A 12,763-nucleotide genomic window follows, 5' to 3' on the forward strand; every position below is an offset into this window, starting at 1 on the left:
AAAAAAGCAACCATAAATTGAAGAAATATATAGAGTTACTTTTAACCAGTCTTTGTAGATTTAAATGTGAAATATCCCCCACAGGCTCATGTCTTTAACACCTCATCCCAGCTAAGAGTGTGATTTGGGAAATTATGGATTTGAGCCCTAGCTCCAGAAAGTGGGTTGCTTTGGTCTGGGCCTTGAGGGGTATAGCCTCACCTCTCTTCTGGTCCCAGTCTTACTACTTCCTGTTCAGTCACTCAGATGTAAATAAGCAGTCTTATGCCCCTGCCATAGTCTCAGCCACTTCAGATACCATGCATTTCCTATCATGATGGATTATAAGGAAAGTAAATTCTTATTCCTTTAAGTTTTGGCTAGTATGAAAACAGTAGGGAATATAGGAAATGGATACTGAGAAGTAAAAGCTATTGCTATGATAATCCTGACCACATGGTTTGTATGTGTTTGGAAATAGAACATAGGAGGACTATGGGAAGAGCTTGGAGCCATGGGCTAGCAAAGCCTTAGTATGCTGTAAGCTCACAATTCTAGGATAAAGGAGGATGTCACGTTGTCAGGAGTTTAAGAAGTCATATCCCTAATCGGGAGCAGAGAACACTTCCTGTGGTTCACAATCCTCTGCTGAGGGAATGGTGCCACCCACAGTGGGTGTGTTTTCCTACCTCATTTACTATAAACAAGATAGTCCTTCATAGATGTGCCCATGGGCCAACCAAATCCAGATAGTCCCTCATTGAGACTCCCTTCCCAGGTGACTCTAGATTGCATCAAACTCGCATACTCACCACCATGATAAGCAGACAAAACACAAGAGTTACAGAGTGTCTTAGTCACTGTTCTATTGCTGTGAAGAGACACCTTGACCAAGGCAACTCTTATCAAAGAGTTCAACTGGGGAATTGGGGGCTTGCTTACATTTTCGGAGGGTTAGTCCATTATCATAATGGTGGGAAGAAAACAGGCAAGGCACTGGATGGAGCAGTAGTGAGAGCTCTATATTCTGATCCACAGGCAGCAGGCAGAGAGAGAGAGAGAGAGAGAGAGAGAGAGACACTGAGCCTGGCCTGGGGTTTTGAAATCTCAAAGCCCATTCCAAGTGACATACCCCTCCTCAACAAGACCACACCTCATAATCCTTTCCAAATGTCTCATCCACTGGGGACTAAGTATGCAAATATATGAGCCTATGAGGACTACTTTCATTCAAACAAGGCCATCATGCCTTGCACCAAAGTTCTTGAAAGCCATTGAATCCATGCAATGTGTAGCACAGTCAGATTCCCTGGAGGGAGAAGTAGAGAGGCCGTTGTATGGAGCCTCCGGTGTGATAGAGACCTCAAGGTTTTGGATAATGGATATGGAGCTGAAGAGTTTGTGTTTTCTCTGCTAGATTTGATCTTGTTCTGGTATAGTTTTTTTTGTTTGTTTTGATATAGTTCCATTCCTCCTTTTTGGAATGGGAATGTTTAGTCTGTGCCATAGTGTGTTGACATTAAGTAACTTTATGTTTTGATTTGCTGGGACTCATAGCTAAGAGTGCCTTCGTGACAAAAGATACTTTTGACTTTTGAACAATATTGGAACTATAAGCCGTTTAAAAAGTTTTTTTTATTTCATTTATTTATTTTTGTGTATGTGTTGCAGGTGTCACAGGCATATGTGTTCTATGACATATATATAGAGGCCAGAAGACAACTCCTAGGAGTCTTTTCTCTCGTTCCATCACATGTATCTTGGGGATACAGCTCCGATTGTCAGACTTGGTGGCACACACCTTTTATCTGCTGAGCCACCCTGCCAGTCTGACTGTAGGAAGGTTTAAAGTTGGACTGACTGAAAGTAGGTTGCATAGTGAGATAACATGACCTTTGGGAGCCATGAGTGGACTGTTAGAATTTGAATGAAAATGTCCCCTTCAGATTCCTGTGTGATCACTTGGCCTTCAACTGGTGATGTTTTGAAAGGCTGTAGACCTTTAAGAGGTGGGCTGTCGCTGGAGAAGGTAGGCCTTCAGCTGCCAGGCCTTCTCTGTCATTATGGACCATACCCTCACAAACCATGAGCCCCAATCAACCTTTCCCCTCGTGTTATTTCTTGCCAGGTATTGGGCCACAGAGCTGCCAGACTGTAGGAATCATCATGACTGAAAAATCCTGAGGTATTAACTTCCACTTATTTTGTTCAGGAGGAACCCAAACAAATCAGTTCTGTTTACGTTTTGTGTATGTATTGCCAAGGATGGATGGACCCAGGTGTGTGTGTACCAGGTGTGTGTGCACCAGGGTGTATACTGTGGTCAGATTCCCTCCTTCACAATGTGTGTTCCAGAGATTGAACCCTGGCACAGCTACCTACAAATAAACCGAATGAGCACAAAAATACATGTAATTTCTAAAGTGTCGTCTCAAGACTAGGAGTGGCTGCCACATCTCTAGCCAGGAAGTGTCCGTGCAGCACTGACCCACCCTGCTCTTTCTGCCACCCTCACTGACAACCATAGATGCCCCAAGCATTGTATTTTCTCCCATACTTAGGAACTACTCTCAGCCTCAAGTACTTTTTAGTGCTTGGTTTCGAGTCAGACTTATTATAGTATCAAGACTGGCTTTGAACTCGTGATATTGCAGCCTCTACACTTCGACCCCAGTTGCTAGGATTATAAGTCTATGTCACCACAGCCAGACAGACACATTTTTTTTAAATTGTAAAGCATGAAGAAAAAAGGAAGAGGTTAAGTTATTTGGCTAATCTTGAGGTGTCTATCCTTGTTCCTTGTTCTAAAATCAACAATTTCTTGCTTCCTTTTTGTTTCAGTATTAGTATTTTGTTACAGACTTGTATGTGTTGAAGTGTAGAACTGTAGAACTTCTGCAGGGATACTACGTTTATTTTCATCTCTCACTATCCTCCCCTGGGTCCATACACAGAATCCCAGCTGATGCCTGGGTGAAAGCTGTTGTAAAATCAAAGAATCAGTCTAGACTGTGACTATTCACTGTCAACTCGGTTGGGTTTAGAATCACCATGGAAGCACACCTTTGGGGAGTCTATGAGGGGCTTTCCAGAAAGGATTAACTGAGGGAGGTGGGACTGAAGTCTTGACTGAATAAAAAAAAAGAAAGCCAGCTAAGCGTCAGTATTCATCTCTCTGCTCCCTGACTGCAGATGCAATATGACCAGCCACCTCCTGCTCCCACCAGCATGCCTTTCCCATTGTGATGGACTATATCCTCTCTCAAACTGTGAACCAAAATAAACCCTTTTGTCATTATAATGTCAGGCATTTTCTCAGAACAACAAGAAAAACAACTTACACACAGTTCAATCTTCAGCAAGACAACAGAACTTTGAAAAAGATAGTTGGTATCTCAGAGTAGAAACCCCCTGGGGAGAAAGAGTATATTGTAGCATCATGAACTATCCTTGCAGTTAATTTTCAAGCCAATTTTTCTATGCTTGATACAAAAGGGTAGTTTAGCAATGTTTTAAAAAATAAAAGACATTCACAAATGCTGCTCCCAATGATATTACCATCTTAACATTCTTATTTAAAAAACATTTGAGCACAGGTGTTATGACAAGAGTAAAACTAGACATTCTAATAAAAGTGACACTGTGATTGGAAAAACCTTATATGATTTATTATCTTCAAATAAAAACGTCTAGAAACTATGATGTTTACATTCTATGATGTTTACTATGGAGACAGATTTCAGTTGCAGGTGGGAATTACAAGTGAGGTGTCATTTCTAGTAAAATGAGATAGTGTTGGGATTTTCAACAGTGCTGTCACTGCACTGACCATAAAACAGGTTTTTAAATTTCTGGTAATAACAATTGCATTGACTACAGTACAGCATATAAAGACATTCGTCTAGTAATGAACTCATTAATTTCTATCTACTTCCAACCTGTACTCTCTTGGATCTTAAGAGGGATGCTGGCATACTAGTGTTTTTCACCATAGGCTACATGTAAGTCTCACATGATGGTACTGTAGACCCTCTAGGGGGAATTGATACAACCCATTTTATTAGTACATGTATATATACCCCAAAGAATTTAAATCAAGGACTCAAGTGTTTATGTACTAATGTTCATAGCAGCACTAAAACTGATATAAAAATTCAAATGTCAAATGTGGTACATAAATATAATTGAATATTATTTAGACACCAAAAGTGATTGTTTCTGACGTATGCTGCAGGAGTTGGGGTTGTAGCTCAGTTGGGGCTGTAGCTCAGCATAGTGCATACAAGGCCCTAGATTTGATCTCTAACTTTAAAAATATGCAAAGACTAATATAGGTTTTAGCATGGATGAACTTGGAAAGCATTATGCAGTGAATAATCCAAATGCTAAATGACAAATATTCAGTGACCTGAGGTTCATAGATTGTCACAGAGGCAGAAAATAAAGAGGTGGCTTCCAGGGGCTGGGGAGCCAGGGAAGCAGAGAGATACTCTGGGGTGATGAAACATTCTGAGAGTGGATACTGGTTCTACTATGCTTGTGAACGCACTTCATGCTATGAACTTGGATACTTAAAGTGGTTACAATGAAGCTAGGCTTTACAGTGCATGCCTATAATCTTAGAATTTGAGAGGTGCCAGAAGAAGGGTCAGGATTTCATACACTTTCACTATGTAGTGTGTTCCACATTATGAGCCATCCTTGGATACACAAGGAATTTAAGGCCATCCTGGGGTACATGGACCTCTGTCTCAAGATGAACAAGCAAAACCAACGAAATAAAAAGTGAGACTGGGAAGGTGGCTTGGTGGCTAAGAGCAGTGGTGCTTTCCCCGGGGACCTGGGTTCGGCTCTCAGCACTCACATGGTGGCTCACACCATCTACGCTCTAGTTCCAAGAAAGCTGACACCCTCGTCTCACCTCCCAGGGCATCAGGCATGCATGAAGTGCACGGACATACATGCAAGCAAGATACCCATATACATAAAATATTTCTTTTTACATTTAAAATCAAAACACCAAAAGCCAATAACCAAAACCAAAAATTAAACCATCCCCATAAATTAAAATGATAAATTTAATGTTGGGTATAATCTATATCCTCAAGATTCATTTGAAAAACCCTAAGAAATTACTGATATCCCACCCCCAAATCTCTTAGACTGATTTTAGTTGGTTTGGGTTGATTTTTAAAGTTCCTTAACAAATCTTCCATGGCCTAAGAAGGGATTCATAACCTTCAGGATATTGGTGCTCACCCTGCGATCTAGAGAGGAACCATTGGGGAAGGCTGGGTGTGGTGGGTTACACCTTTAATCCCAGCACCCAGGAAGCAGCTTTTCATTCTCTACTTTCCAGACTCCAGAGTTATAAGAAGCATAATACTCCATCATTATAAATCACCTCCTTGTGGAGCTTTGTATTTAGGGCCTAACATTGCCTTTGCTGTTGTGAAGTCTAAGCAGCTGCAGCTGCTCTACCTGCAGGAGGCCCTCCCAGCTGGGGCCTGGTGGTGGGGGTGGTGAGAGGGTCATTAGACACTAGCATGGAACCACAGTGCCTCCCCCCCCCCCCCCCATGTTTCCAGCCATCATCTGCATGTGGTCTGAGAAATGCTAGAGCATGCAAGAGACAGGTTTATGGAAGAGACCCCGCCTATGCAGGCTCTGGGAGGTCATCGTCCATGCTAGGCTGGAGTTGTGTTATGATGCAGCTATTTGGTGGTGGTAGGGGGGCGGGCAATTACTCATCAGTAGTCCCTCGCCCATAAGCTTATTGGTTCAACAAACCAGAGGTGGATGACATCATTGATTTGGTCTTTCACTGGTGCTCTTTACATAGCCGTTTCTATCATAGATGTTTGCGCATGTGTCTCCAGGAAAGGTGAGGGTTCCTGTCCCATGCTTTCTCCACCATAACGGATGGTAGCCATCAAACCATGAGCCAAAATAAGTCTTCCCTCCCTCTCTCCCTCCTTCCCTCCCTTCTTTAAGTTATTATTATTATTATTATTATTATTATTATTTTGGTCAGGCATTTTGTCACGTCAATGGAAAACAATAACTTATAAAACGGCAGTGCAGACTTACCTGATCAGTCTTAACCAAGTCACACCGATAGAGCGCCTTAGCTGACCTGGTCCAGCATCCTGCCCATTTCAATCTGGATAAGACCTTGGAGCCTAGAAAAATTTTTCTCTCTCTTCTTTAACCTCTGTGACAGTTCTCAAAGGATGGTCCTACCTCGGCAGTGTCAGCATCATGGGGAGCTCTTTAGAAATGCAAAATTGCAGGCTCCAGCACAGACAGCCTAAACCAGAAAATGGAGATGCCCCCCCCCTCCCCCCCAATGCACACACACATACTGAGTAGCTTCAAAACCCCAACAGGGGATTCTGGTCCATGCTAATGACTGAGAATGGTTCCCCCACACTTCAGCTTCAAAATATTTTGGGGGCAATAATTTCTCTGTGATCCCTTTCAGTCACAAGAGATTACTTCCTGTTTCACATCTAAATTTATCTTCTCAAAGCTTTGAAGGGCGGAGGCCTCAGTCTTCAAAAGTGTAAGCTACTGCGTTTACATGCCTTTGTGGGTAACAGCCCCAGGTGGGTCTCAGCAGAAGGGAAACCACGGAGGAGCTGAAGACACAGCTGGCATTGAGAAGGGGTTACCAGGGCCGGTTCTTGCTCTCCTCCCCTTGACCACCATTTAATCACTGGACAATCCAAGATTTGGTCCAAGCAGGAGCACAGCATAGTCTGCCATGGTTGAGTTTTAAAGGTTAACTCCAGGGTCTAAGGAGTTGGGAACACTGTATAGTGGAGATGCGGAGAGTCTCATTCATTGGTCAAGATTAGTCCAGAAATTGTGTGAATAAAGAGCAAAAAAGGGTATAGGTCTCCAGGAGCTGAGAGCAGAGGAGGAATAAAAATGGCCCCAGATGACAGCGATTTAGAATTTGATGTTTATTTCAGGGGACTCAACAATTTTTATCAGGCTGTGATTTTTATCTTCTTTCTCTTGGCATTTGCCCAAGCTCACTGATGTCTACAGTATAGTAGATTTTAAAGCACCCACACTGTCACCCCCTACCTTCCTCCCAAGGGAAGGATTTCCTTTTGGACTGAACTTGCACTTCCTAGCATCAACCCAATGCCAGAATCTTTGTATGCTCTTACTTATGTGTGTTGTGTGTGTCAGTGTGTGGGTGCCTGCAGAGGCCAGGAAAGGGTAGCAGATCCTCAGGAATTGGAGTTACAGGACCTTGTGGACTACCTGATGCGGGGGCTGGAAACTAACTGTAGGTCTTCTGAAAGTGGAGCAAATACTCTGAACCATTAGCCACCTCTGCAGGCCCATTTTTGCACATTCTTTAAAGCTATGATGACTTTAGGTTGAGAAAATGGATTTTCTGTGTAGAAAATTTCCAAAGAATTTTATCGCTCTAAGTGATTTATATCCCTTGGTTTGACATTATTAATCAAATTATGCCTTCCTTTTTCTGGGTACCACTTTACAATTTACTTTATGAATTGTTTGTGCATTTGGATGTCTCTAAATTTTACAGTAGATTCCACTAATTGTCCTCTGGGAGAAAACTTTTTAATTTAAAAAAATACAGATTTTTTTTTTTTTTTATCTTTGGAAGTAGCACTGAGTGTTCAGCGTCCTTCTGGTCCATCGTCACCTGTCAGATCAGCTTAAACCAGCAGTAACTCAGTTTCAGCCTAGCTGTCTCGGAGTTCTTCAACACAGACTGCCTAATTCTGGTGACATAAGTAGTTTAAAGTGCTTCAAACCTGTTTGCCTCAGAAATGTTTGGGAGCAAGGCTATCGCTAGAACAGAAAGCACAGACTAAAACAAAAAAGCCCAAATGCTCCCAGCATCCCTAATTTGTGATTGCGCTGTGTCAGACTATACACAATGCGACAGCGTGGACTCTAAGCTATGGCTGCAAACTTTGGGTTTTCACCCTCTTGTGCTTCCTCCCATTGTGGTTAGTATTTGGGAGGGGCTTTCCGGGTGCTCACTCTTCAGTTTATTTCCAAAAATGTGTTGCATTGTTTTGCATGGGTGTATTTCCTACCTTGTGATACTTAGGTCTCAGAGAGCTGATATACTGTACAGGCATAGTCACATGATCACAGTTGGTTGCAGTGGTGAGGGAGGGCATCTCTATCAACAAGATACGTGGTAAAATGTAAACAGTGTAGAGTTTACCACTTGTCACACCCATTTGAAATGAGCAGTTTAGTAGCATAAAGCATAAATGATTAATATCTCCCATGTTCTGCCAATAGATTAGTGAGAGCCAAGAGGAGGGCAGTTAAGTTTCTACCATTTTCAAGCCTGCCCTGGGGTTTGCTTCTGCAATGCCCTGACCTGAGTCTTCTGTTCATGGGGAGGCTATGCCGACAGCTGGGTTCTCTCTGACCTGCACTACATGTGAATGTGGACTTTGTCGCAGTCTCGTTCTTAAGCCAGGAACAGTGATGACGGCCTTCTCCACTCACCTGCCGCCAAGATTACACCCAGCACTGACACTGTTGAGTGCAAACATTTCTGCTATTTAAATCTAATGAGCCTCCATCACACATGACAGTGAAAACCCCCATGACAGTGAAAACGCCCATGATGGATCCTTTGTGCTTCAAAGTGAGGGGAGGAGATGGGAACAGATCCAGGCAGATCATCATAGAGATTCACTATTATTGCCCAAAACCAAGAAGGTGTTTTTTGTTTCTTTTTCAAGACAGGGTTTCTCTGTGTGGCTTTGAAACCTGTTCTGGAACTCACTCTGTAGACCAGGCTGACCTCAAACTCACAGAGATTTGCCTGTCTCTGCCTCCAGAGTGCTGGGATTAAAGGCATGTGCCACCATTGCCCAGCACCAACAAGGTTTTCAATCATACATAAGACATCAAATTGTGGCATCCCTTTAGGTGATTTCTGTAAGTATTTTTCCAGCATAACAGCTATGGTTGGTCTTACACTGTTTGGTTTTTTTGGTTTGTTTATTTTTTGTTTGGTTTTTCTTTTTTTTCTTTTTCTCTTAGGATTTATTTTTATTTATGTGTCTGTGTGAGTGTATGCTGTGTGTGTGTGTGTGTGTGTGTGTGTGTGCGTGTGTGTGTGGTTCCTTCTCAAACACTGATAGCTCCCTAAAGCAAGAGACACCTAAGTAGCTGCAGCTTGTCCCAAGGATTCTGGCAGAACCTCTGCTCAGACATGTGATTGGTACCAAGCCTCAGCCAAGAAAGTGTTCAGCAGGGAAGGGTATGACATCACTTCTGACATCCTACACCAGCGTTCACAGACCTGCCCTGCCAGAAGACAAATACGAGCAGATAAGTTCCCCACGTACCAGTCCTAGCCCAAGATATGGGAGCAAAGAGCAGCTGAGAATCAAGTGGATTTGCTCTAAGTGTTCAGATTAGCTAGCGATCAACTTGGTCTCTACCCCAAAGCCTCTGATGCCTTTGATCATGAGGACATCCACCCCTTTGTGAAGCTAAGAAAATAGCAAACAGGATTCTGGGAAGAGGAATACAAAAAACATCTGTAATAAAACTACATTTCTAACTGTACTCAGTAGGAGGGAAATCTCCCTACAGAAGAAATATTTTTTTTTTTGCTTAAGCAGTGGTTCTCAGCCTTCCTAATGCTGTGACCCTTTAATACGGTTCCTTATGTTGTGCTGACCCCAATAATACAATTATTTTGCTGCTATTTCATAATTGTAATTTTGCTACTGTTATGAAACATAATGTACCTGATATGCAGGATATTTGATGTGAACCCTGAAAGGGTCACGATCCACACACAGGGCGGGCACTGCTGGTTTATAGCATCAGAAAAAGATCACTGAAACCTCTTTTCTTTTATTCTATATTGCTTTACTTGAGATGGTGCTAAATGTTTTACCATTTTATTTTTATGCACAAACTTGTAGTTTTTAATGTAATAAAAATGTATAGGCCTTACATTTCCTCTTCAAAATCTTACTTCTATCTTTCCCGAGTAAGCAGAAAATTCAGAGCAAATATCCTGGCTAAATAGGACTTAATTCCATGTTTTGTTTGTTTTATTGATTTTTATGAATCTATGCCCTTCAAAATCTGTTATTTAAACAAGAATTCTAGTATCTGTGGGCTGATGAGATGATTGACAAAGCAAATGTGGTCAGACCTAATATATATGTGTTTATATATATGTTTATATATATATATCAGCTTCATACATTCATTTTACTTTCATCAGAATATAAATTGCACAAAGCAATGGGTTTCATTATAACATTTCCATAGCTCTTATATGTGTGCTGCCCTGCTCACCTGTTCTGTTTCTCATTCTTGTTCCTTCACCTCTCATATCCTGTTCTACTTCCCTGTTCTAGCCCATGGTGATAAACACCATGATAAAAAGCAATCTGGGGAGGAATGGGTTCATTTCGTCTTATAGTTGACAGTCTATCATGGAGGGAAGTCAGGGTAGGGACTTGAAGTAGGAACCTGGAGGCAAGAACTGGAGCAGAGGCCATGAAGAATGCTGCTTACCAGTTTGCTCCCAATGCTGGACTAGCCTGCTTTTGTATAGGGCATAAGACCACCTTCTCTGGAGGGGACACTGCCCAGAGTGGGCTGCTGCCCCCTTCATTGACCATCAATGAAGAACATACTTACAGGCCAGTCACATGGAGGCATTTCCCCAATTGAGGGCCCTTTTATCCCAGATGATATCCTAGCTGGTACCAAGCTGACAAAAAATCCACTATCCCCAATTCTACATGTGATAGAAAATACATGATATACATGATGCTTGTTGTGTTGCTTCTTTTCTAGTCGCTGTGATCCAAGAGCAGGCGAGAAGCAACCTGACTGAGGGATTACAGTGTGAGAGGACACAGCCCATCACAGTGAGGAAAGGCATGGCAGCTGGTCACGTGACATCTGCAGTGGGGGTGGGGGGTCGGGGGATGGCGAGGGGGGGAAGCAGCAGGGAGGATGATAATGAATGTGATGCTTAGCTAGCCTTCTCCTGTTCATTCATCCCAGGACCCTGGTTCCCAGAATGGCGCTGCCCACATTCAGGTTTGTTTTCCAGCCTCAGTCAAACCTTCTGGAAATACCCTCGCCCACAGCCAGAGGTGTTTTTCTGCAGTGAGTTCTCAGTCCGTTCAAGTTGACGATGATTAACGATCATCATACTTGACTTTCTGAGACTGGCTTATCTTGCACAATGATCTCCAGTTCCATCCATTTTCCTGTAGGCAACATAATTTTAATTTCTTGAATGGGTGATTGAATAGTCCATTGTGCAAACATGCCACGTTTTCTTTATCCATTCATCTGTTGAGGAGTATGTAGGCTGATTCCTAATTAGCTCATTGTGAATTTTACTGCAGCAAACATGGGTTTGCAGATATCTATAGTATTACATTTATTATTTTTTTTTTTTAGGAGATAAATACTAGGAGTTCAAGGAATTGGTCTTGAAATAAAAGTAAGCCTCAGAGTGAGTTTCAACTGTCTCATATAAGAACTCTCTTTCCTAACCACTTCATATTGCTCTATTGTGTTGGGCCATTTGTTCGTTTTTGACTTTATCCTCTCCTGTTTTTTGTGTGTGACATTCCTTTACTGTTACTGTTTTTAGTACATTTGTTTGTTTATGTATTTACTGTGTATATGTACATGTGTCTCAGCACACAGAGCGGTGGAGGACAACCTGTGGGAATTGGTCCTTCCTTTCTAGCAAGTGAGTCCCGGCACGGGACTGAGGTTGTCAAGCTTGGTGATAAGTGCCTTTACCCACTGAGCCATCTCAATGGCCCGATTTGTTTATTTGTCCCGACTATTAAGTTCTTCCTCTTTCTCTGGAACAGATCTTAGACTGAAAAGACCCAGGGATTTGGTTCTCTCTGTCCAGTCCCATGCCACGGGTGTGTTTGCAAAAGAGCGGTGTTACTTCAGGGCCTTTCAACTTTCAATATTTTTCTTCTCCTGTGTAGATAAAACTGAAGAACTGAACCCTCCAGCTGTGCAAGCCTGACATTTAATAGCTTCAGATTGTGGATTTTTGTCTTGTGAACCTCTTCTGTCAATAACAGGGAGGCACACACTGTAACTCACACCGTCGCGTTGCTTTTGAGGAGCACAGGGCTCACCACAGAGGGAGGTTTCGGTCATGTCCCTTTCAAAGTCACCCACTTAGAGGTGCTAATTTTAGCCACGTCTGTCTCACAAGAGGTCTCCTTCTAACTAGTCAGTTTCCAGGTATCAAGCATTAAAATATTTTTGTAGTGAGGCAAGAAAACTTAAAAAAAGGATGTCTCTGGATTTTCCATGTCCTTTCTTGGGTCTAAACAAAATTCAAAGAAACGCTCATACCAAAACTTCTTTGAAACAGGAATCATGGCTGACAAACTGCAGGACTAGGGCCTGGGAGCACTTTCTATGGTTTCTCATGATCGTTTTCATTCATTTGTTTGTTCATTAATTAATTGATTAATTTAGAGATAGGGTGTTTCTATGTAGCCCTGACTGGCCCGAAACTCATTATATAGATCATGCTGGCCCCAAACTCACAGAGATCTGCTAATCTCTACCTCCTAACTGCTGGGATTAAAGGTGTGTTGCTACCATGCCTGACTGTTTTTCAGACAAGGTCTCAGATAGCCTAGGCTGGCATTAAACGCATTGTATTGCTGAGAATGGCCTCAAATTCCTCAGGGGAGGGGAAACTCCTGTCTTTTGTGTCTTCTGCTCAGAGAATTTCAGA

Source organism: Microtus oregoni, unplaced genomic scaffold, assembly GCF_018167655.1.
Source record: "Microtus oregoni isolate MIOR12 unplaced genomic scaffold, Mior012 000069F_ref0000032, whole genome shotgun sequence".
Lineage (NCBI taxonomy): Eukaryota > Metazoa > Chordata > Mammalia > Rodentia > Cricetidae > Microtus > Microtus oregoni.